This window comes from Macrotis lagotis, chromosome 2, assembly GCF_037893015.1.
Source record: "Macrotis lagotis isolate mMagLag1 chromosome 2, bilby.v1.9.chrom.fasta, whole genome shotgun sequence".
Taxonomy (NCBI): Eukaryota; Metazoa; Chordata; class Mammalia; order Peramelemorphia; family Peramelidae; genus Macrotis; species Macrotis lagotis.
In genome coordinates, this window is record NC_133659.1 from 93,959,187 (window position 1) to 93,983,736 (window position 24,550).

Sequence of the window (24,550 nt, forward strand, 5' to 3'; positions counted from 1 at the left end):
AATAGCTGTAGGATCATAACTAATTATTCTCATCTTTTCATTGCTGCTGATGACTTTATGAAATTTTATGTAATCTTACAGTTACAGATGAGCAAGGATAGTTCTGTATTGGGAGTTCATCCCAAAGGTTAAATCATATATCTAAAAACTCTCATTAAAAAAATATTAAGATAGGAATCAGAGACAGGTAAAAATGGAATGTAGAAGATGGTTCCATGATGAAATAGCTGAAAGATGAAACTGTTTTTGGACATAGGATATAAAAGGAAATGGGATGTTGTGCTGACACTACATATATCTTTTAAGATTAGTTAATGCTGGGTGGCTACAAAATTCCACCTATTCTGGACACTTAAGAGACACTTCAAAAGAATCAACTATGTAATGAAATCTACTGGTGACTTGGATAGATAGATAGCCATAAAGGCCAAAGATGTGCAAGCTAGAATTGGTTGGGTAACAATAGTCAGTAGTTAAAGAAGTTGCTTCAGAAACAAAGTAGAATTTGAAAAGTTCTAAGGATTTAGTCTTTATTGTTTAAAAAAACAAATTGTTATAATTCTTTGCATTTTGTAAATCATTTTCCTGGCAACAATTATTGTTACAAGTATTTACTCTCCCCAGTTTGCCAATGAAGAAACTAAGTCTCTGAGAAGCTATTATCCATAATCAAATTTGATTTAGATAGGATTCAAATACATACTAATTGACCAAATATTTTCTTATTCTCTCTTCTATGAAGCATTATCTTTGCATCCTGAAGAAGATAAAGGCCATACTCTAATCTGCTACTTCCCAATAGAAGACTAAACAAAACAGCAGTCATAAGGGCAAATTTCTCATTTTTTTCCTCCTAGAAAAAATAAACCACAGATATTCTTATTTATTGTATGCCTTCTATATGCTCTCATTATTCTATGCCTCATAATCTCATGACAGAAATATTTACCCATGGTCTCATCCTGGAGACTACAGTTCCTTTTGCACTTTGGGTCAGCAAAAAGCTAACTGTCAATAAGTCAGTCAAAAATTTTATTGAGGGCTCTTATATTCCAAGTACTGTGGTAAGCACTGATGATACAAAAAAAGGGCAAAACACTGTCTCTGTATTCAAGAATCTCACATCATTATGCAGAAGAAAAATGTCCTTTTTATTCACACCTCCCTAAGTACATGTGCATGTGTTTGTGTGTGATTGAGTGTGGGTGTGCATACAGAGCAGAGAGATGATGAACTCAAAGGAGAAGGCACTGTAGTGGAGAAATCTCAAGGAATCCAGGAAAACCAAGATTTAGAAGTAAGAAGGGAGAGTATTTCAGGTATGGGGCAATGCCAGAAGGAAGGCATGGAAATTATAGCTGAAATATAATGTTAAAGAAAAGAAGTTTGAGAGGAAATAATAAGTTCTGTCTTGGACATTTTGAGTATGAAACATAAGTAGAGCTGACCATTTGACACATCCAACAGGCAGTTAATGATGCAGAAATGTAGCACAGGACAGATACTAAAATGGATATAAGGGTTTGGGAATCATCAGCAGAGAAATGAAAACTAAACCCAATGAGACATGATAAGATCACTTAGTGAGATAGTATAAAGAGGAAGAGAAAAGAGGGTCCTGGAAAATATTAACCTTTACTTTTTTAAAAAAAAAAATTATTTACTTATTTTCATCCATATGTACATGTATATTTCCAAGTTACAAAATTTCTCTCCACGCTCCCTTTCCAACACCTCCCCTCATCAGAGGAACAGTCAGGTTAGCATTTTACATACATGTTTTGCTAAATAAGTTTACCAATTAGTAATTTTTTGGCATGATGAATTAGGATTAAGGGAAAGAGAGATATAAGATAATTTTTATAAAGTGTTCATCAGATTCGGAAGGGTTGTTTTTTTCTGTGTGTTTTGATTTGTTTTGTTTTTCTTCCTCTGGTAGGGGATACTATAATCCATAACCAGTCAGATACAGTTTTCTAGCTCTCTGGACTGTGGCGAGGAAACGCTTCCATCAAGGTTGTTCATCTCATGATGTTGTTGATGTGTACATTGTTCTCTTGGTTCTAGTCCCTTCACTCAGCATTAAATCCTGTAAGTCATTTCTTGCTCCTCTAGAATCTGACCATTTATGGTTTATTTTAGAATAATAGTATTGCATAGTATTCACATATCATAACTTCTTTAGCCATCCCCCAATTGATGGGCATCCCTTCAATTTCCAATTCTTTGCCACTACAAAAAGAGCTGCTATGAATATTTTGGAACATGTAGGACTTTTCCCATTTTTTAAATAATTTCTTTGGATATAGACCTAGAATTGGAATTGCTGGATCAAAGGGTAGGAACAGTTTTATTGCTCTTTGGGCATAGTTCCATATTACTCTCCAGAAAGGATGGATCCATTCACAACTCCATCAGCAATGCATCAATGTTCCAATCCTCCCTTGACCTCTCCAACATTAATCATCTTTCCTTTTGCTCATCTTGGCTAGATTTAATAGGTGTGAAATTATAACTCATTTTAATTTGTATTTCTCTAATCAATAGTGATTGGGAGCATTTTTTTCACATGATATATAGCTTTAATTTCTCCATTTGAAAACTCTCTGTTCATATCCTTTAACCATTTATCAACTGGGGAATGACTTGTGATATTATAAATTTGATGCAGTTCTCTATATATTTTAAAAATGAGATATTTATCAGAACTCTTGGTTGTGAAGATTGTTTCTCAGCTCTCTGCTTTCCTTTTAATTTTGGCAGCATTGACTTTATTAGGACAAAAACTTTTTAATCTAAAATAATCAAAATCATTCATTTTGCATTTTATAATGAGCTCTAATTCTTGTTTGGTCATAAATTTACCTGATTTCCACAGTTCAGGTAGAAAGAGTATTTTTGGTCTATGTCTTTGCCACACTATTTTCCCGTTTTCCCAATAGTATTTGTCAGATAATGAGTTCTTATCCCAGAGGCTAATGTCTTTGGCTTTGTCAAGTTGTAGATTGCTGAAGTCATTTACAGCCATTTCTTTTGAACCAATCCTAATCCACTGATCCAAGATCCTATTTCTTAACCAGTACCAGGCAATTTTGATGACTGCTTCTTCGTAATATAGTTTTAGATCTGGTAGAACTAGGCCACATTCCTTTATAGTTTTTTTTCATCAGTTTGCTTGCAAGCTTTACTCTCAATTACTAAGCATGAGCTAAATGAAGATTCAGAAAAAGATATTGAGGAAAAGCAATCAGACAGAAATCGCATAGGAAGATGAAATCATATAGAAGAGAGCAATGTCATGAATACTTAGAAAGGAGAGAACATTTAGAAGGAGAAAGCGAATTGCAAAATCAAACACTGTTTTGAAGTCAGGAGGGATTAAGATAAGGTCATGAGATATGTCAATTAAGAGTTATTGAAACATTGGAGAGGTTAGTTTCAGCTGAATGATCAAGTAGGAAGTTGAGAGCAAAAAGGGTAAAGCTGGAAAGTGAGAAGAGAAGAAGCAGATGTAGTTGCTGATAATTTTGTCAGAGTTTAGGCAAAAAAGAAAAAGGTTATATAGAATTATCATTAGGAAGGATAATCAGATCAATTAAGCAAATTGAACTTTGTAGTCTCAGTCTTAGAAATCCTGATGAGTTTTCTAAGTACCTGTGATATAATGAGTATTATTGAACCCATAATTTTTATTTATGTATCCTGATTATCAATGAAAACTTAGGTCAATTTGGATAGTTATGGTAGTCTTCCTCATTAAACAACCCTCCTAGAATCCTTAGTCCCTTCAAGGCTCAGATTAAGTGACATCTTCTTCTAGATGAGATCTTTCTTGATCCCCTCAGGTATTAGTATTTTCCCACCTATCATGACAATACTTTCCTTATATTTTTGTATTTATGTAATCATTTCCACTGAAAAGAATGCATACTATAAGGGACTGATTTTTCAATTTCCTAAATGATAATGACACTTAACTCTTTCCTGGCTCATGTTAAAAATCCTGTCTCTTAAAAACAATTGTTATATTGAATAGGAATATCTGGCAATTAACATTAACTTTTATGAAGTCATTTTTATAATCGGAAGTAAAAAATTATAAACTATGTTTTATGCTTTATTCTAAAAGAAAGTGAAAGAGTAAGGAAGAAATAGTATTTGTTAAAATACAGTTAATAGTTATTATTTCAATTAAAGGTATGTTTAGTTTAATGTGTTAGAAAAATATTTTTTTCAAGTTTATCATTATACTTAGGAGTTTCTTCTGTTTATTTCTTCATTCAGTTCTCCCCTCCCAAGCATTTATTATGAATAATTGAGAGGGATTATTCAATTGTTCATCCTTTTGGCAGTCAATTCTATATACTGTAAATGAAAATCTCAAACCTGGTGACACAGAAGGTACTTGAAAATCAATTTAAAATGGCATAAGCAAGCACAGCTAAATAATTATGAGATAATTAAATTTAACCTATGACCAATAAGGGGGTTTCAAGAAATTCTTAATGAATGAAATAATCAAAATTGATTACCAATGAGCATTATTCCATTCTTGATATTTAAAGTCCAACCTGCACAAAGGTGGGGTTATTTTCTCCAGTTCATCAAATATGTCAACATTCTTTATGATTTGAATATTTAGTTTTGCACAACTATAACAACAGCACCCTTAATCTTTAAGTTATTTCTATGTTGGACTACTTTCAATATTATTAAGCTAAAAATACCATCATTGTTCTCCAGTAAAGACTGTAGGATTACCACATGAAAAAATGGAAATTAATGAAAAAAGCCCCAGTAGAAAGTAGAACCCAATAAAATACTTTTTAAATTGTTCCCTGCTTCTGTTTATATCCACTAACAAATTTCTTCTGAGAGCTACCACACACACTGTTATATATTTTTCTGACAATTACATTTTTCGTGAACAATCAAAGAAGTAAAACTTCTCTATCTCTCAAGAATCCTGAATAACTATGTGGAGGTTAACTATACAACATAATCTCTAAACTAGATAGATAGCTATTCCCTGGAGGCATAAGTCCTCTTGAGAAAAGAGGCTAAAGAGATCTAATTTAATGAAAATAACAGTTCCTGTTGCATGTTGGAGATGCTATACTTTGTGTTTTAGAATCACATTTTTATCAAGATAATGCAGTTAAAATGATAGTAAACTCTCAATTACATGTGATAAATAGATGAGGACTTTTGAGCAAGATGGCAGAGAGAAGCCAGGCATTCTTTTAAGCTCTCCTGGCTTTCCCCCAGAACTAACATGAACCAAGACTCTTAATATATTTTGGAACCACAGAACTCAGAGAAGAACCAAGAAGAAGAACATCTACCAACAAGTCTGTCTCATGGGAGTGTGGGTGGGCTGGGGCAGAGAGCAGAGATTCAGGGCAGGGGCAGTGGGGTGAAGATAGGGTACTAACCTGAGAACAGCAGTGGAAGCACTGTGTGCATAGCAGGTTGGAGAGCTCCAATGAGGCAGCCATACATCTAACCGATCAGTTTGACTGGTCAGGAAGACGCTGAGCCCCTGTTTTCCAGCTGAGTCCTCCCCCCCAATTCTTGTGGGAGAACATTGTGACTTTCTCAGCAAGAAATAGCTCTTCCCTGGTATTTGGACCTTGCCCCAAGGTTCTAATTAATTAAATTAACCCAATTAGACTAGCCCAAGGACACACTCCATAATGCTCAAGGACAGCCTAAATCCAGAGCCCCAGGACTTCTCCCCCAGGACTAGGGAGTGGGCCACTAATTAACATCACAGACAATCCAGAGAAATCTTCCTTCCAGAATTCCTACAGGTTGATCCACTGAGTAACCCCCTGAAGTGGGCAAGGCTTCTAGGGTTCTTAGTATTGAAGGTCTATGAACCAACCTTTCCCCTGATACAAGATTCTAGAGAAAGGGCCCAAAATAAAAAAGGCCAGTGAAAAAGGGAGGGGCTGGGTAACATTGTATGTTACCTTGAAGTCAAAGATCCTAACTCAGAGAGGACTAGAGCTTTAGAGGAGAATATGAATTAGTCTCCAGCCCCCAAAAAGACTTCTTAGAAGAGATCACAAAGGAGGTTAAATATCAAATGGAAAAATTAAGAGAAGATATGCAAAAAAAATAAACTTCATTCAAGAAAAAAATTAACATCTTACAACAAAAAAACAAATCCTTTGAAAATATAATTGGAAAAGTGAAAAACACAATTGGAAAAATGCAAAAAGACAACTCCTTCAAAAATAGAATTGGTGAATTGGAAAAAAAGATGCAAGAGATAAATGAAAAAGCACATCTATAGAAAAAGATTGGAATCTGTGGGAACTAGTGACTTCACAAGACACCAAGAATATGCTAAACAATATCAAAAAAATTGAAAAACTAGAATAAAAGGTAAAATACCTCATTGGCAAAACAATGGACATGAAAAATAGAACCAGGAGAGACATTTTAAGAATCACAGGACTTGTTGAAAACATTGAGAATAAAAAAGCTTGGACTCAATATTAGAGGATTTAGTGATGAAAAACTGCTCTGTTATCATGGAACCAGAGGACAAAATAGTTATTGAAAGAATACATTGATCCCCTCCTGAAAGAGATCCCAAAATGAAAACACTAAGGAATATTGTGGCCAAATTCCAGAACTATCAGATAAAAGAGAAAAATCATGCAAGTAGCCAGAAAGAAACAGTTTAGATTCTAAGGAGCCACAGTAAGGATTACACAGGACCTGGATGCAGTAACATTAAGGGATTGAATGGTCTGGAATACAGTATTCTATAGTGCAAGGGAGCTTGGAACACAGCCAAGAATTCACTCTCCAGCAAAACTGAGTCTTCTCTTTCAGGGGAAAATATGGACATTGAATAAAAAAGGAGACTTTCAACTTTGTCCTGATGAAAAGACAGAGCTAAACAGAAAATTTGGTCTTCAAACAGGAGACTCAAGATATACATGAAAAGTTAATAGGGGAAATGGAAAAAATACCATTATACAATAAGGTGAAACTGGCCATATCCTCACCTGGGAGAAAGATTCTTATACCTTTTGAGAATTTCAAGAAATAATGGACACTGAGGACTTGTGCATGACTATGATGGAATGATTTAGAAATAATATCTCTATAAAAAAGGGGGGACAGTAAAGAGACTGGAGGGAGGAGATTGAATGGAGTAAATTATTATCACATGAAGAGGTACAAAGAACCTATTGCAAAAGAGGGGAAAAAAGGGAGGAAATGATAACTACCTGAATCTCACTCTCATCAGATTTGGCTCAAAGAGGAATAAACACACACACACACACACACACACACACACACACACACACACACACACACAAAATCACAAATTTGGTTGAATTTAAAAATGTATCTTATCTTTCAAGTATTACAGGGGAAAGGGGGAGAGAGGCAGGAAAAGAGGACCTGACAGAAAGAAGGGAAGGAAGAAGGGGAAAAGGCAAAGGGGAAAGAAAGAAGAGGGGGTCTTGGATAGAAGGGATTAAACACATTGAAGAAGGTAGTGCTGAAAAGCAAAATCCTGGGGAATAGATATAAAGTGAAAAAGGGGGAATATGTAAATGCAGGAAAGATAGCATAGATGGCAATAATGAGATAGTAGTTATAACTCTGAATGTGAATGGGATGAACTCTCCCATTAAATGTAAGTGGATAGCAGAGTAGATTACAAAACAAGAATCCTACAAAATGCTACTTACAAGAAATGTATTTGAAGCATAGAGATACATACAAAGTAAAGGTAAAAGGATGGATCAGAATATATTATGCTTCAGCTGAAATGAAAAAGGCAAGGGAGCAATCCTTATCTCAGGCACAGCAGCTGCAAAAATAGATCTCATAAAAAGAGATAAGGAAGGAAACTATATCCTCCTCAAAGGTACCATAGACAATGAAGCAATTTCAATACTAAATATGTATGCACGAAGCAGTATAGCATCTGAATTCTTAAAGGAGAAGCTGAATGAGAGTAAAACTCTCCTGGTGGGAGACCTCAACCTCCCTCTCTCAGAATTGGATAAATCTAACCATAAAATAAATAAGAAGGAAGTTAAGGACTTTCTGTTAGAGTGTTAGAAAACTTAGACATGATAAATTTCTATAGAAACTGAATCGGGATTAAAAGGAATATACCTTTTTTTCCTGCAATACATGGAACCTACAAAACAAATTGACCAGGTACTAGGGCATTAAAACTTCATAATATATTGCAGAAAGATAGAAATATTGAATGCATCCTTTTCTGACCATGATGCAATAAATATCATTTGCAATAATGAAATGTAGGGATAAATCTAAAATTAATTGGAAACTAAAAAACCCCATTTTAAAGAATGAGTGGATCAAACTACAAATTATAAAAAGAATTAGTGGGAAACAATTTTCACAGCTAGTGTTCCCATAAGAAAAAAGGAGCAATCAGACTTTGGAAAAACTTGGAAAGACTTGCATAATCTTATGCTGAGTAAAATGAGTAGAACCAGGAGAACATTGAACACATTTTGAACTGTGATGGACCCAGTTCCCCTCAGTAGTTCAGTGATCAAAGACCATTCTGAAAGGGACTTATTATGGAAAATGCCATCAACATCCAGAGAAAAAATATGGAGTCTGAATGCAGAACAAAGCATAATATATTACTATCACTCAAGGAAATAGGAGCGAATAGCAGAAAGAAATATGTTCATTTCTTTTTAGATTTTTTTTTTTTGCAAGGCAATGGGGTTAAGTATCTTGCTCAAGGACACACAGCTAGGTAATTATTAAGTGTCTGAGGCCGGATTTGAACTCAGGAACTCCTGACTCCAGGGCCAGTGCTCTATCCACTGCACCACCTAGCTGCCCCAATATGTTTATTTTTAAAAACTTCTTTTTCATTGATTTTTTTTCTTTCATGATATTTTCCCCCATTAGTTCTAATTCTTCTTTTACAATATGCCTAATGTGGAAATGTGTTAAACATGATTGTACATTTACAACTTATATCAGAATATTCATTGCCATGGGCAGAGGAAAGGGAAGAAAGGATGCTAGAAGAATTTGGAATTCAAAAGCATACAGAATGATGAATATTGAAAACTATCTTTGCATTTAATTTGAAAAAATAAACAATGTTTATATGAAAAAAAAAGAAAAAAGAGAAAGAAAGAATTAGTGATTTCATTCAAGACAATGACAATAATGAGACAACATGCTTATGGGATATCGCCAAAGCAGTCATTAGTTAGGGGATATATCTCTAAATGTTATATGAATAAAATAGAGAAAGAGGAAATCAAAGAACTGAGCATGCAATAAAAATGTTAGAGAAAGAAGTAATTTAAAACCCCCACTTAAATACCAAATTAGAAAAGATATAAATTAAAGGAGAAATTAATAAAATTGAAAGTAAGTAAACTATTGAACTAATAAATAAAACTGAGACAGTTTTATGGGGAAAAAATAAAATAAATATACCTTTGGTTAATTTGATTCAAAAAAAAGAAAAAAATCCAATTACTAGTATCAAAAAATGAAAAAAGTGAACTCACTACCAATGAGAAGAAAATTAAAGTAATAAATCAATACTATTTTGTCCAACTGTATGCCAATAAATTTGACAATCTAAGTGAAATGGTTGAATATTTACAAAAATATAAATTGCCTACATTAAATGAAAAGGAAATTAAATATCTATCTCAGAATAACCCTATTTCAGAAAAAGAAATTTAAAGGTACTACCTAAAAAAAATCTCCAGGGCCAGATGGATTCACAAGTTAATTCTGTTAACCATTCAAAGAACAATTGATTCCAATTCTACATGAGATATTTGGGAAAAAAATAGGTGAAGACGGAACTCTGCCTAATTCCCTCTATGACACCAATATAGTGCTAAACCATGTAGAGTCAAAAAAGAAAAAGAAGACTATATAACAATTTTCCTTATGAATATGGATGCAAAAATACTACATAAAACATTAGCAAAATGATTGCACTATGAACAAGCAGGATTAACTCCAGAAATTCAGAGTTGGATCAATATTAGGAAAACTTTTAGCATAACTGACTGTGACAATAAGAAATAACAAATCATATGATCATCTCAATAGAAGCTGAAAAATCATGTGATAAAATATAGCACCTATTCCTACTAAAAACACTCTAGAGAGAATAGGAATAAATGGATTGTTCCTTAAAATGATAAGCAGTATCTATCTGAAACCATCAACAAGCATTATATGCAATGAAGATAAGCTAGAAGCATACCCAGTAAGATCAGTTATCTCCATTACTATTCAAAATTGTAATAGAAATATTAGCTTCAGCAATAAGAAAAGAGAAAGAAATGAAAGGAATTAGAATTAGGAAGAAAGAAACAAAACTTACTCTTTGCAGATGACATGATGGTATGCCCAGAGAATCCTAATTTAAATAAATGCTAGAAACAATTAGCAACTTCAGCAAAGTCACAGGTTATAAGCACACATAAATTCTGAGCATTTCTATATATTACCAACAAAATACAGCAGCAAGGGTTAGAAAGAGAAATTCCATTTAAAATAAATCAGACAACATAGAATACTTGCGAATCTACCTGCCAAGGCAGACTCACAAACTCTATGAAAGCAACTATAAAACACTTTTCACACAATTAAAATTTTATCTAAATAACTATGATTATGTATAGGTTGAGCTAATATAATAAAAAATATAAATTAAACTACTTATTTGGTCTCATACAAATCAAACTTTCAAAATCTACTATAGTGAGCTAGAAAAAAATTATAATTAAATTCAAATGGAAAACCAAAAAGTCAAGAATATCAAGGGATTTAATGAAAAAAATACAAAAGAAAGTGGCTTTACCAGACCTAAAATTATATTATAAAACATCAGTCATCAAAATTGACTGCTTTGTCTTAGAAACAGAATGGTGGATCAGTGGAATAAATTAACTGCAAAAGAGGCAGCAGTAAATGATTACAATAATCTGTTTGATAAAACAAAAGAGTTCAGCTTCTGGGATAAGAACTCGCTCTTTGATTAAAAAAACTGCTGGGAAAACTGGAAGATAGTATGGCACAAACTAGGATTAGATCAACATCTCATACCCTTTTACCAAGATAAGATCAAAATAGGTTTAAGATTTAGATATAAAAGCCAAGATTTGGGGTGGTTAGGTGGCGCAGTGAATAGAGCACCAGCCTTGGAGTCAGGAGTACCTGGGTTCAAAGCAAGCCACTTAACCCCATTGCCTTGAAAAATCTAAAAAAAAAAAAAGCCAATATTTTAAGCAAATTAGGAGAACAAAGAATAGTGTACCTATCTGATCAATGGAAAGGAAAACAGAATATGACCAAGGAAGATATAGAGAACATTATAAAAAACAATCCAGATAATTTTGATTACATTAAATTACAAAGCTTTGCACAAATATAACCGTTCAAACCAAGATCAAAAGAAATGTAGCAAATTGGGATACAATTTTTACAACTAGTGTTTCTGACAAAGGACTCATTTCTAAAACATATAGAGAATTGAGTCAAATTTACAAAAAAAAAAGCCATTCCCCACTTAACAAATGATCAAAGGATATGCAAAGGCAATGTTCAGATGAGTAAATCAAAGCTATAGTCATGTGAAAAATAGTTCTAAGTCATAACTGATTGGAAAATGCAAATTAAAACATCTCTGTAAGATCATCTCACATCTCTCAGATTGGCCAATATGACTAGAAAGGATAATGATCAATGGTGGAGGGGATGTGGGAAATCTGGGACACTAATGCATTATTGGTTGAGGTATGAACTGCTTCAATCTTTCTGGAGAGCAATGTGGAATTATGTCCAAAGGGCAACAAAATGTGCTTCCCCTTTGATCCAGCAATAGCACTATTGGGTCTATATCCTGAAGAGATCATGAAAATGAGTAAAAACCCCACATGTACAAAAATGTTTACAACAGCTCTGTAGTAGCAAAGAATTGGATATCAAGAGAATGTCCATCAATTGGGGAATAGTTTAACAAATTGTGGTATATGTATGTGTTGGAACACTATTGTTCTATTAGAAATCAGGAGGGTTGGGATTTCAGAGAAGCCTGGAAAAACTTGCATGAACTGATGCTCAGTAAGATGAGCAGAACCAGAAGACATTGTACACCTCAACAACAACATAGGATGATGTTCAACCTTGATGAACTTGTTCACTCCATCAGTGCAATAATCAGGGGCAATTTTTAGGCTTCATTCTCATTCTGGCAGAGGTCTCCCTGCTGATCTTCCAAGTTGCGCTTGATTCTCCCTGGGGTGCTAGGTGGCACAGTGGATAGAGCACTGGGACCAGTTCTCATTCTGTTCTTGCTCTTCTTTTTTCATCATCTTTCATGTCTGAAAAATGCTGCCTTCCTCCATTTCATATCTTTATTAATATTAATAACAATGTTGATCCATTAGATTGGGACTATAAATCTATAGTTAATAGAATGTTTTTCACTACTATAGATAATGAAACTAATTTTGTGATTTTCTCTCAGAGTTACTTGAGACCCCAAAAATAAGAGCAGAGAAATCATTTGTTGTAGAATAATAGAAGGTCAAGATAAAAGGGATTTTAAAGCATTATATAAATGAAGAAATGAAGATGTATGTCAGAGATCAAGAAAGAATATGGAAACCAAGTATAGGCAGAATGAAGATGGTAAACTTCAAAATGGGGAGACAGAGGACATGGAGATTATGATGAAAAGGATGTAATTGAATAAAAGCATCAAACATTTGGAAAATACCAAGTATGATGGCTGGAGAGTGGAATTTGAAAGTTCAGAAACTTAGAAGAAATGGAGTTCCATCCAATGAGAAAGTCTTTCTGACTGATTCACAATATATAAGAATGAAGATCACTATTTGAAGAGATTAAGTAATTATATATTCAAGTTCTTAGAAAAGATTTAATATGAATACTAAATTTTCTTATGATGGCAGTAAAGGTTGGGTTTAAGGAGATCATGAGACATGTTTAAAATCACCAACAAATAAAATTGTTAATATTAATACTATACTTTAATATTTATATGCACTACCTAATTTTGCTCTCATAGAAACCCTCTACAAAAAGTGGTGAAAATATTATTCCTTTTTTTGACAAATGAAAATATTTATGCACAAGGATATTGTAACCAGTCCAAAGTTTCACAATTAGAGAATGGAAGATGCATTCTTACAGATATACCATAGGTACAGACACAAGAATTGTAATTTTCTTTGGCATAGTGAAGGCTTGCTGTCTAGCATATAACCTTCAATATACAATCCTTTCTTAGTCCCACTCCTGGCCTGGTTTCAAGTGCTTTCTTCCATTAAAATTAACTTCTCTTCAGTTTGTATAAATCTTGTATATATTTAGTTACTTAGATACCATTGCTTTCATTAAAATATGACCTTCATAGAATACTGGACTAGGTATCAGGAAGACCTGAGATAAAATCCTGCCACGGTCTTACTTGGCTATGTAGACCATGAGCAAGTTATTTAACTTCTAATAGTCTCACTTTCTTTATCTGTTCTCTATTTGTAAATGGGAGCAATAATAGCATCTACCCCACATGGCTGTTGTAAGAGTAAAATGAGATTAGTCTAAAGTGTTCGAGCACTTTATATAGCATCTAAAGCACCATATAAATGATATTGCTAGTTAATATTATTACTTTTCTATCTTTGATATTTAACACACCTAATAAATACTGGTTAACTACTGTTTTTTCTACTGTTAAAATCCATGCAAAACTGCACAACAATTTCAGAGACATAATCAAATGAGGTAGTTGAAGAAGAAAATCTTTGTTAACCATCCAGCTATAAAATATTATAAATCTAGAACTCTTCAGCTGTTTTTGATGGAAGTAGCTGATATGGTAAGAGATTTAAAACCATAATTCTAGATTTAGAATAATGAGATGAGTTCAAGTGCTGACTCTGATAGCCCCAATTACTTTCCTAAAGAAAATTATCAGATTTCATGGAGAAAGTTATAGAATAAAATGTCCAGAGGTATTATTTACAATAATATTTTATAATTCAATTCAATGCAATAATCAAGTTTGTCCTCTATCCAATCTGTGTTTTTTGCTGTTCAAATGAAATGGCTCCATTATTAAAAAATAGCCAAGAGTCAACATTGACTAGGACTTCCATAACTATCTCCAATTTCCAAGTCCCAGGACGTAACCTATTAAATCCTTTTCAGAGCACACACAGAGTGTCACTGTTTCCATGGTTTCCCAGAGTAACACCATGTAGGGACTTTGAGATTATAAACAACACCTTGAATTACATTTAGAAACAATTATAAAGCCCACCTGCACTCAGAAGACTCCTATGGACATAAAAGAAGATGCATGCAGAGTGGTAAATATGTGTCAGGAGAACTGGGCCCTGAGAGCTATTATGTAATATGTTTAACATGACAATACTAAGCAAGAGTGCTAGTTTGAAAAGAAAAATCCAAAGTGGGACTTAACCCACTTTGGTTCTTGTTCCACTGAAATAGTTTGGGTAAGTCAATTCTCCTGCTCCTCTGTTTTTAATGTATAAAATTAAGTGGTTAGATGAGATGATCTCAAATTCCTTTTTTTCTAGAAAATTACTTATTTAGGGGATTTTAAATCATATTCAAGTAAAACATGGGAGGTATTTTTGTTCCAATAGAATTTATAACAGATGCAACATCAGAATACAAGTGCAGGTTGACAGTTAGTGGTGTGAATATGATGCAAATAGTGTGGCTTCTCTGAACTTCTGGGTTTTTTTTAATCTGTTAAATGGAGCAGTTAATTTTTATGCAACTTAATTCCCTAAGCTGAGAGATTCAAATGAAATAAAATCTATAAAATATGTGGACTGAGGATGTATTTGCATGTGCATGTAAGTTTATATTACTTATGTATACATATATATATATGTACAAAAACTTCCTCAAAAATTATTTCATTCACCAATGGGACATGAAATGTGCCCTCAATTATACCTAAATATATGTACATGCATAATCAAAGGTCTAACATACATGCATATATGGAAATAGTGATAGAGGAAAGGGAGAGATTTGATTTGGAGCAATAATTACATGAGTGTAGGGAATCCTCTGATGTATATCTGAAACTTGTTTAAAACTATCTTACCTGTCCATAGTCACACAGCTAGTGAATGTCAAATGTAAGACTTGCAGTTTTCCTAATTCCAAAAATGACCTGTCTATCAATATACCATGCTGCCTCTTACAATATACCACATCAGCCAATTAAAGGTTGTATCTTCCTTTTATCTCTCTATGTAGAATAGAAGTCAAAAGGCAGTCCTTCCAGAAAACTAACCTAAACTTAAATAGACATGTGGTTGTAGCTAAATACCCTATATATCTATATCTATAATTATAATGCAAGCTCCTTGAAGCCATGCAATTTTGCTTTATCTTTTTATAATCAGTCCTTAGACTTAGAATAGGCTGTAGGACATGGTAGATGCTTTATGAATACTTGTTGACATTTATTGATCATCAGAGTTAAAAACCCAAGTTCAGTTCATTACTAGATAAATACTTGAATAAGTCACTTAACCTCTCAGGGTCTCAGTTTCCTTATTTGAATATGGGGATTTAAAGGAAAAAAGACTTCTATGATTACTTCCATTTTTCCAGTCTATATCTAAATGTTAGATATTATTATTATGATGATGATTTAGATTTTACTGGTTAATCTTTCACAATTGCATGCAAAACCAATTTTTAACATTAATTTTTAACCTTTGAATTCCAAATTCTCTCCCTTCCTTCATTCCCAGTCACTTTATTGAGAAGTTAGCAACTTGATATAGGTTATACATGTGAAGTCATAGAAGATATATTTCCATATTAGTCATGTTTTAAAAGTGGAGACAAAAACCAGTGAAAAATAAAGTTGAAAAGTATACCTCAATTTGTATTCATCCATTCTTTCCCTAGGGATGAAAAGCATTTTCATAAGTCATTCAAAGTACTCTTGGATCATTATATTGCTAGGAACAACTCTGTCATTGTCACTTTGTTTACAGTACATTTACTTTGCATCAGCTCATATAAATCTTTTCAGGCTTTCCTAAGACCACCCTGCTAATTTCTTATAGCATAAGAGTATTCTATTATAATCACATAACACAATTTGATCAACCAGTCTTCAATATATGGATATTTCCTCAATTACTGATTCTTTATCACTAGAAAGAAGTTATTATATTTTTGTACAAATAGATCCTGTGCCATTTTTAATGTCTTTTTGAATGCATACAATAGAAGTACTGATAGGTCAAAGGGTATTCATTATTTTATAGCATTTTGACATGGTTCCTATTTGCTCTAAAGAATGGTTAAATCAAAAGTGCATTAATATCTTTTTTTCCTACATGCTTCAACATTTGTCATTTTTCTTTTCTGTCCTATAATAGGTATGAAGTAGTACCTCAGAATTGTTTTAATTTGCATTTCTCCAATCAAAAGTGATTTAGAACTTTTTTTCATATAGTCATAAATAGTTTTGATTAGTTCATCTAAAAACAGTTCATATCTTTTAATTATCTACTGGGGAATGAATTATTTTTATAAACTGGTTATAATTCTCTTCATATTTAAGAAATGAGGCAGTCATCATAGAAACTTGCTTCAAATGGTTTTTTCACAGCTATGTTTGCTATCTTTCACTCTGTCCCTCCTCAAAAGGGCTTTGCTTCTGATTACTGCCTTCTACAATAGGATGACCCTTCTATTATCCCCTTTCTCTTATCATAACTTATGGTAAAACTTTCTATATCCAATTGAGCATATATGTTATTCTGTCTTTGAGTCAATTCTGATGACAGTAAGGTTTACTATCCCCCCTCTCCTCCATCTTCCCCTACACTGTAAAAGGTTTTTTTGCCTCTTTTTTGTGAGATAACTTACTCCATCTACCTTTATCTTTATCTCAGTTCATTTCTTTTTCTTAATTGTATTTTTTTTAGAGATATCATCCCTTCATATTCAACTCATACTGCACTCTCTGTCAAGATATATTACTTCTAGTTGCCCTATTGAAAGGAATGCCCCATGTAGGAAAGTAAACAGTTTTACCTTATTAAGTCCCTTGTGTGATTTCCCTTTTCTGTGTGTCTTTTTATGCGTCTCTTGTTTCTTATTTAGAAGTCAAATTTTCTATTCAGCTCTGGGTTTTTCATCAAGAATGTTGGAAAGGCATATACATCTTTGAATAACTATGCTTTTTCCCTTGAAGGATTATGCTTAGGTATTCTGGAGATGTAATGCTTGATTGTAATCCATATATCTTTGGCCTCTGGAATATCATATTACTTTAATGTACAAGTTGCTTAATCTTGTGTTATCCTGACTGCAGCTCCCTAATATTTGAATTGCTTATCAGTGTTTCCAATATTTTCTCTTTGGCACAGGAGCTCTGAAAATTGACTCTAATATTGTTTGGTGATTTCATTTTGGAATCTCTTTCAGGAGATGATCAATGTATACTTTCAATTTTTATTTTGCTCTCTGGTTCTAGAATTTCATGGCAGGTTTCCTTGTTAGTTTCATGAAAGATAGTCTTTAGGTGCTTTTTCTTTGATTATGTCTTTCAGATAATCCAAACATTTTAAAATTATCTCCCCTGTATCTATTTCCCAGGTGAACTGCTTTTTCAATGAAATATTTAACAGTCTTCCATTTTTTCCATTATTTTAGTTTTATTTTATTGTTTCTTGATTTCTCATAATGCCATTAACTTCCATTTATAAGGAATTCTTTTCTTTAGTGAACTTTTGTCCCTCCTATTCAATTTGGTCACTTCGATATTATAAGGAGTTATTTTTTCCATCAGGAAATTTTTGTGCCTCTTTTTCCATTTGGACAATTCTGTTTTTTCAAGGTATTCTTCTTCTCAATGAGGTCTTGAATTTTTTTTTTACCATTTGACATACTCCCTTTTTTAAGGTTTTCTTTTCTTTTTGTTTATTTATTTTATATGATTATAATAATCTTGTTATAAGAGTAAGCATACCCCCCCAAGAAGATGAGAAACCTCAAGAATAGTGAGAAAGAAGAAAAATATACTTCAGTCTATGTTCAGATTCCAATGAGTCTGTCTCTGGGGTGAGTTGCCTTCTTTATGATAAGTCCACCAGAGAAGTTGCTTTAATATTTTCCCCACAGATGCTATTACTAACTGTATTTCCTTCCACTCCATTCCTCTCCACTCTCATTTATTCTGTTTTCTCTCTCTTTCTCCTTTCACCCTATCCCTCCTCAGAAGTGTGTTGTATCTGAGTACCTTCTCCCACCATCTTCCCTTTCTTTTATCACCTACTCTCCCCACTCCTCCCCCCCCATTCCCCCTTATCCCATCTCTTTCCTCTCATTTTTCTCTAGGGTAAGATAGATTTCTATACCCTATTAACTGTGTATGTTATATCCTCTCTGAGCCATTTTATTTTTAGGTTTTTTGCAAGGCAATGGGGTTAAGTGGCTTGCCCAAGGCCACACAGCTAGGTAATTGTTAAGTGTCTGAGGCTGGATTTGAACTCAGGTACTCCTGACTCCAAGGCTGGTGCTCTATCCACTGTACTACCTAGCTGCCCCTCTGAGCCATTTCTGATGAGAATGAAAGCTCACTTATTCTCCCTCACCTTCCCCAGTTCTACTCCATTGCAAAGCTTTTTTCTTGACTTTTCTATATGAAACATCTTAGCCCCTTCTTCCTCTCCTTTCCCTTTCTCCCAGTACTCTCCTTTATCACCCATTGACCCCATCTTTATACCATATTATATCATCATATTATTATATTCATATATATCATTTTTATTCAACTCCCTCCTGTGCCTTGTCTATCTGTATATGCTCCTTCTAACTGTTCTTATAAATAAGAAGTTTATATGAGTTATCAATAAACAGTTCAACAATCATTAAGTTCCTCATAATTCATCTTTCTTGTTCACTCTCTCTATGCTTCACCTGAGTCCTGTCGTTGGAGATCAAACTTTCAGTTCAGCTCTGGTCACTTCAATAGGAAAGTTTGAAAGTCCCCTGTTTCACTGAAAGTTCATTTTTTGGGGGTGGCTAGGTGGCCCATTGGATAGAGCACTGGCCCTGGAGTCAGGAATACCTGAGTTCAAATCTGACCTCAGATACCTAATAATTACCTAGCTGTTTGGCCATTGCCTTGCAAAAACTAAAAAAAGAAAAACAAATAAAAAGGATTTTCAGTTTTGCTGATTAGTTGATTCTTAGTTGTAATCCAAGCTCTTTTGCCTTCCAGAATATCATATTCTAAGTCCATGAGACATTAATATAGATCCTGAAAAATCCTGTGTAATCCTGACTATAGATGCCGTGGTAGCTGAATTGCTTGTTTCTGGCTACTTTTAGTATTTTTTTCTCTTTGTCTTGGGAATTTGGAAATGTAGCTATAATATTCCTGGGAGTTTTTGCTTTGGAATCCCTTTCAAAAGGTGATTGGTTAATTCCCTCAATTTCTAATTACCCTCTTCTTCTAGTATCTCAAGGCAATTTTGCTGTATTATTTTTTGAAAAATGAAGTCTATGCTCTTTTCTTGGTCATGACTTTCAGGTAGCCCAATATTTTTTAAATTATTTCTTCTGGATCTGTTTTCAAGATCAGTTGTTTATCCAATAAGATATTTCACATTTTCTTCCAATTTTTGACTTTTTTGGAAGACTTTTATTTCTTCTTGATTTCTCACAAAGTCATTAGCTTCCTTTAGTTCCATTCTGCATTTGAAGGAGTTATTTTTTTTTTCAGAGAGCTTTTCTATCTCCTTTTCCAGCTGGCCAATTCTGCTTTTTAAGGCATTCTTCTCCTCATTTTCCTTTTGTTTTGCTTTTTTCATTTGGCCTAAACTGGTTTTTAACATATTATTTTCTTCAGAATTTTTTTGGTATTTCTTTCACCAAACTGCTGATTTGGTTTTCATGATTTATCTGCATCACTCTCATTTCTCCTCCCAATTTTTCCTCCACCTCCTTTAATTACTTTTCAAAGTAGTTTTTGAGTCTATCTATAGCCTGAGGCCACTTTCTATTTCTCTTAGAGGCTTTGGATAAAGAAGCTTCTAACTTGTCATCTTCTGAATCCTCCATGGGACTAAAGTAATTTTCTATGATCAGATTCTTCTTTTTCTCTTGTTTGCTCATTTTTTTCCCAGCCTAAGACTAATTTGCTGCACTTCCAAGGCATTGGGGTTTTTTGGGACACTGTACTGGTACCTTTATTTCTCCAAGATCTTATGCTCTCTTGCCTGTGCTTTGAAATGTAGATGACCACAGGAGCTCCCCTCTGCCCTGGAGCTGTGAGGAGTATTCCTGCTCAGCTATCATAGTATGGTGGCCCAAACTGCAACCTGTATCTGATTGTGGACAATCAGCAGAGTCCTACCCCAGAGAAAGTAGAGAGATTTCTACAGTCCCCCCTGACACCCTTACTGTTTATGAGCTATGTTCTGGAGGTACAGACTGGGACCCCATTTCTGCTGTAATTCTCACTGCAGGGCAGCTCTGAGTCTGGGGTTCCTCACTCTGCACTCTAAGTTTTATTTTCTAAAGTATTTTGTGTGTGTGTGTGTCTCCTATACCCAGCTACTGACTCACTCTTCATGATTTTCTTGCATCTTACCAGTTTTTTCTACTTCTCTAAATTGATTTTCAAAATCCTTTTTACATTCTTTCAAAGCCTGAGATCAATTCATATTTTCTTGAAGCCTTTGCATATAGAAACTTTGATCTATAATCTTCTGACTGTGTTTTGTGAATAAAAAAAACACACAGTCAGAAGAAGATAAATAGTGCCTTTTATGGACAGAATTTTTTTTTCTGTTCTTTACTCATTTTCCCAGTCTATTACTTGACTTTAAATTTTATTAAAGTGCTAGGGTGGAAGATGCCCAATTCCAAGTTTTATGAGTTTTGTGCTTCAGAGTTACCTCTAGGCACCTGGAAATTTTCAGTTCTTCTTAGATGGTATGATCTAAGGAAGATGCCTTTACTACACTCTTGACCTGTGTTCTGGTCTATGACCACAAGGACTCTTTACTGTTGTAGAACTCTGATAAGAGTCCTTGATCCACTGTAGCTAGTGTAGCTTTGGTGTGTTAGTGCTCCTCTTTGCTCCAGAACCATTCATGTGTGTGACTCAGATCTGGATGTGGGCAATGGAACAGGATCTTGCCCCCAGTGCTAGCTAAGAGACCCCATAACCTCCTTCTGAGCAGTTGTTCAACCCCCACACTATTTATAAAGACATCTTCTTTGCATTTTTTTCATGAATTTTCTTGGTATTTAATGAGCCAAGATGTGTTTATATTATACTGCCCAAATACATTTATTTTACATAGTAATATATAGAAAAACATAGAGCAAACATTGAGAGGAGATACATTAGCAACTGAATAAATAAAATAGTTCTCATGTATAAGATGACATGTTGAATCTTTAAGGAAACTAAAAGTTCTAATAGGTGAAGGTGAGGCAAAAATGCATTTAAGGTACAATGGACAATCAACATAAAGGCAGAGAGAAGCACAGCAATTGTTTTATGAAAACAATATAGCAAAATTTTATAGTGAGACTATATAATGGTGATGGGAAAGTGCTCTGTAATCAGTCTGAAAAGTTGAGATCACGTTATGAAGAGCTTTGAAAAAGAGGGGAGTTTTTATTTGGAAGCTCTGAAGATACTGAAATTATTTTGTTTTTTTAAGATACTGAAAATTTTAAATAATGGAGGAGAAAGAAGGGTGACATGATCATAGCTGCAATTTTAGAAAAATCACTTTAGTAATCATGTTGAGGATGGAATGAAATGGGAAGAGACCTGAGGCAAGGCCAAATTAGGGAACCATTTTAAAAGTACAAATTATAGATGATGAAGGTCTGAGCTAATATAATGAGTACATAAATATAGAGAAAGGGAAATGTGCAAGATACATTGAGGTAGAAACTACCAAATTTGGCAACTGACTGTATATGAGAGACAAGAGAGAAAGGGAAGTGATAATGAGAACTGAATGCTGGAAGGATGATGCTAACCTCATCAGTAAGAGGAAAGTTCAGAAGATAGGTGGGATGGGAGTAAAGATAATGAGTTCTATTTTAGCTATGTTGAGATTGAGATGGCTTTTGAATAGCCAGTTATGAAAGCATATGAAAGGTGATATGGGAAAGGAGTTAAGGAGAGATGTAAGGGAAAAAAGATAATTGAACCTATAGTTACTGATTTAGTCATCAAATGAGAGATCATTGAGAGAAAAGAGGAGCAACTTCAGAACATAGTCTTAAAGTACACACCCAGGTAATGGGACAGGATGTGCATATGACCCAATAAATGATAATGAATAATAGAATATTAGGAGAGAAAGTGTATCAATATAAATCTAGAGAAGTGAGAGTATCTAAAACAACACTGTCAAAATTAAATACTGCAGCAGTATGTGGAATGTTGAGGACTGATAAATTGTCTTCAGATTTGGAAACTGAGATCACTGGTTTCATTTCATTGAAAGACAGAAAAAATACTGCAAAAGGTTGAGAAAAAGTGATTGAAGAAAGGAAGTGGAAGCAAAAGGTACCTTATATGGATTTAGCTGAGAAAGAGAAGAGAGAATGGGATTATAGCTTGAAGAGATTGGATGTTCTAATAAGCATTTTTAAGGATGAACTTGTTCAAGGAAGCATGGAAGAAATCAATAAAATGGGAAATCTGTAAATAAAAATGTGGATCAGAGCTGAGTCATTTTGCTCAACATGGGAGGGAAGGACAACAGGGTTCTTGTAGGAGGATTGTCCTTGGCAAGGAGAAGGGGTACCTTTTTATTTTAAACTAGAATTAATAATTTGAAAATGTGGGATGATGTCAAAGAGATGGTAAAACTCAAGGGAAATAGTCTTCATTTTCTAAGAAATAGGAAGTAAACCTATAAGAGGGCTAGAGCTTAGTACAGCATTTGACCCATAATAGGTACTTAATAAATATCTATAGACTATTTATTGACTGAAAGGGTAGAAGAGGTAGTTTGTTTAGGGGACAAGGAAAAAAAGGTTGAAATAGTTGTTTTTGGGAGAGAGAATAATAAATCCAGTCAGCATGGTTTCATGACTACACACCTTTGTTCAGTTATACCTGAGTAGAATTTAAGGAGGCAGATGGAAGAAAAAATCCAGGGTTATGGGATAAGGAAGCAAAGGATCTGAGAGAAGATAATAAAGAAACAAGGTTGAGGCCTGGAAGGGAGGAAAGTACAGCCAAAGCAATAAGGATGACTTCAGAAACTACTTGAGTAGAGAGACTGGAGATAGCTATGAAGAAGATACTAAAGTTTAGGAGGGGTAAAGAATAATCAGAGAGGAATGAGGAGGCTATTATCAGGTAGATAAGGGAACTTCAGACATGCTTTGATTTCAAATTCAGGGAACTTTCCACTTTACTATGCTTTCTATTTTTAGTTATTTGAAATTAAAGCACTATATATATGCATTGTTGCAATTGAGTCCTATAATGGTCCTGTGAAGTAGATATTGCAGTAATTTTGCACTTGAGGCTGATTCTTTAATGACATCATTGTAGCTTTCTTGGGAAAGATATTGGAGTTGTTTGCCATTTCCTTTTCTAGTCTATTCTCCAAATGAGAAAACTGAGACTAAATCAGCTGTCCAGAGTCACATAGCTAGTAAGTTTGTGAGACCAGATTTAAACTCAGGAAGATGAGTCTTCCTGACTCCAGCTCTGGCACTCTATCCATTGCACCACTAGCTGCTCAAAGGTAAGGATTACAAGATAGGTAGAAGATAGACAGACTATAATAATACCAACTATCTGCCATTTCCATAGTACTTTAAAGTTTGCAGATGATCTTTTAGATCTCATTTGAACCTTAAAATTGCCTTGATATGATACTAAAGTTATTGTTTTTCTGATTTTACAGATAAGGAAAATGAGACTCAAAAATTTAATGATTTGTTCATGATTAATCATAGCTTTTGAGTATTAAGTTTAGAATTTGAACTCCAAATGTTCCTAACTCTAGATACAACATTCTAGCTGCAATACCAAACTGCAGACTCATAAATGGAGTCTGTAAAAATTATCCTGAAGTGTTTGAACTTGAAATAGTAGACACTGGAATTCAATAATCATTTTGGGAAGATGTTTCATAATGAAAATACTGGTTTTGTACGATTATTCTGACAGCATAGGAAGAACATATGGAAGAGGAAAGGACAATTAGGAATTTGTAACAGATTGAAAGGCAATGAAATAGCATTGAAAGTATAAATAAGGGAAAAGAAGTATTATTGGATTATGATGAAGGAAGAAACAACAAAACTTAGTGAAACATGACTGTAGGGAACAAAAGTTAGAGAAGACATAGGACATGGACTCATATAGTTGGAAAAGGACCTTAGAGGTCATTAGGTTCAATAAATTTATTTTATAGAGGAGGAATTGTACCCCAGAGAGATTAAGTTA

At 34.0% G+C, this 24,550-nt stretch overlaps 1 protein-coding gene across 2 annotated transcripts in view; it reads right to left on the bottom strand.

Annotated features, from left to right (window-relative positions):
• The window catches only part of KCNT2 (potassium sodium-activated channel subfamily T member 2), a 537,465-nt gene that overhangs the window by 219,288 nt on the left and 293,627 nt on the right, over positions 1 to 24,550 (bottom strand). The gene's annotated exons all lie outside the window — the stretch shown is intronic.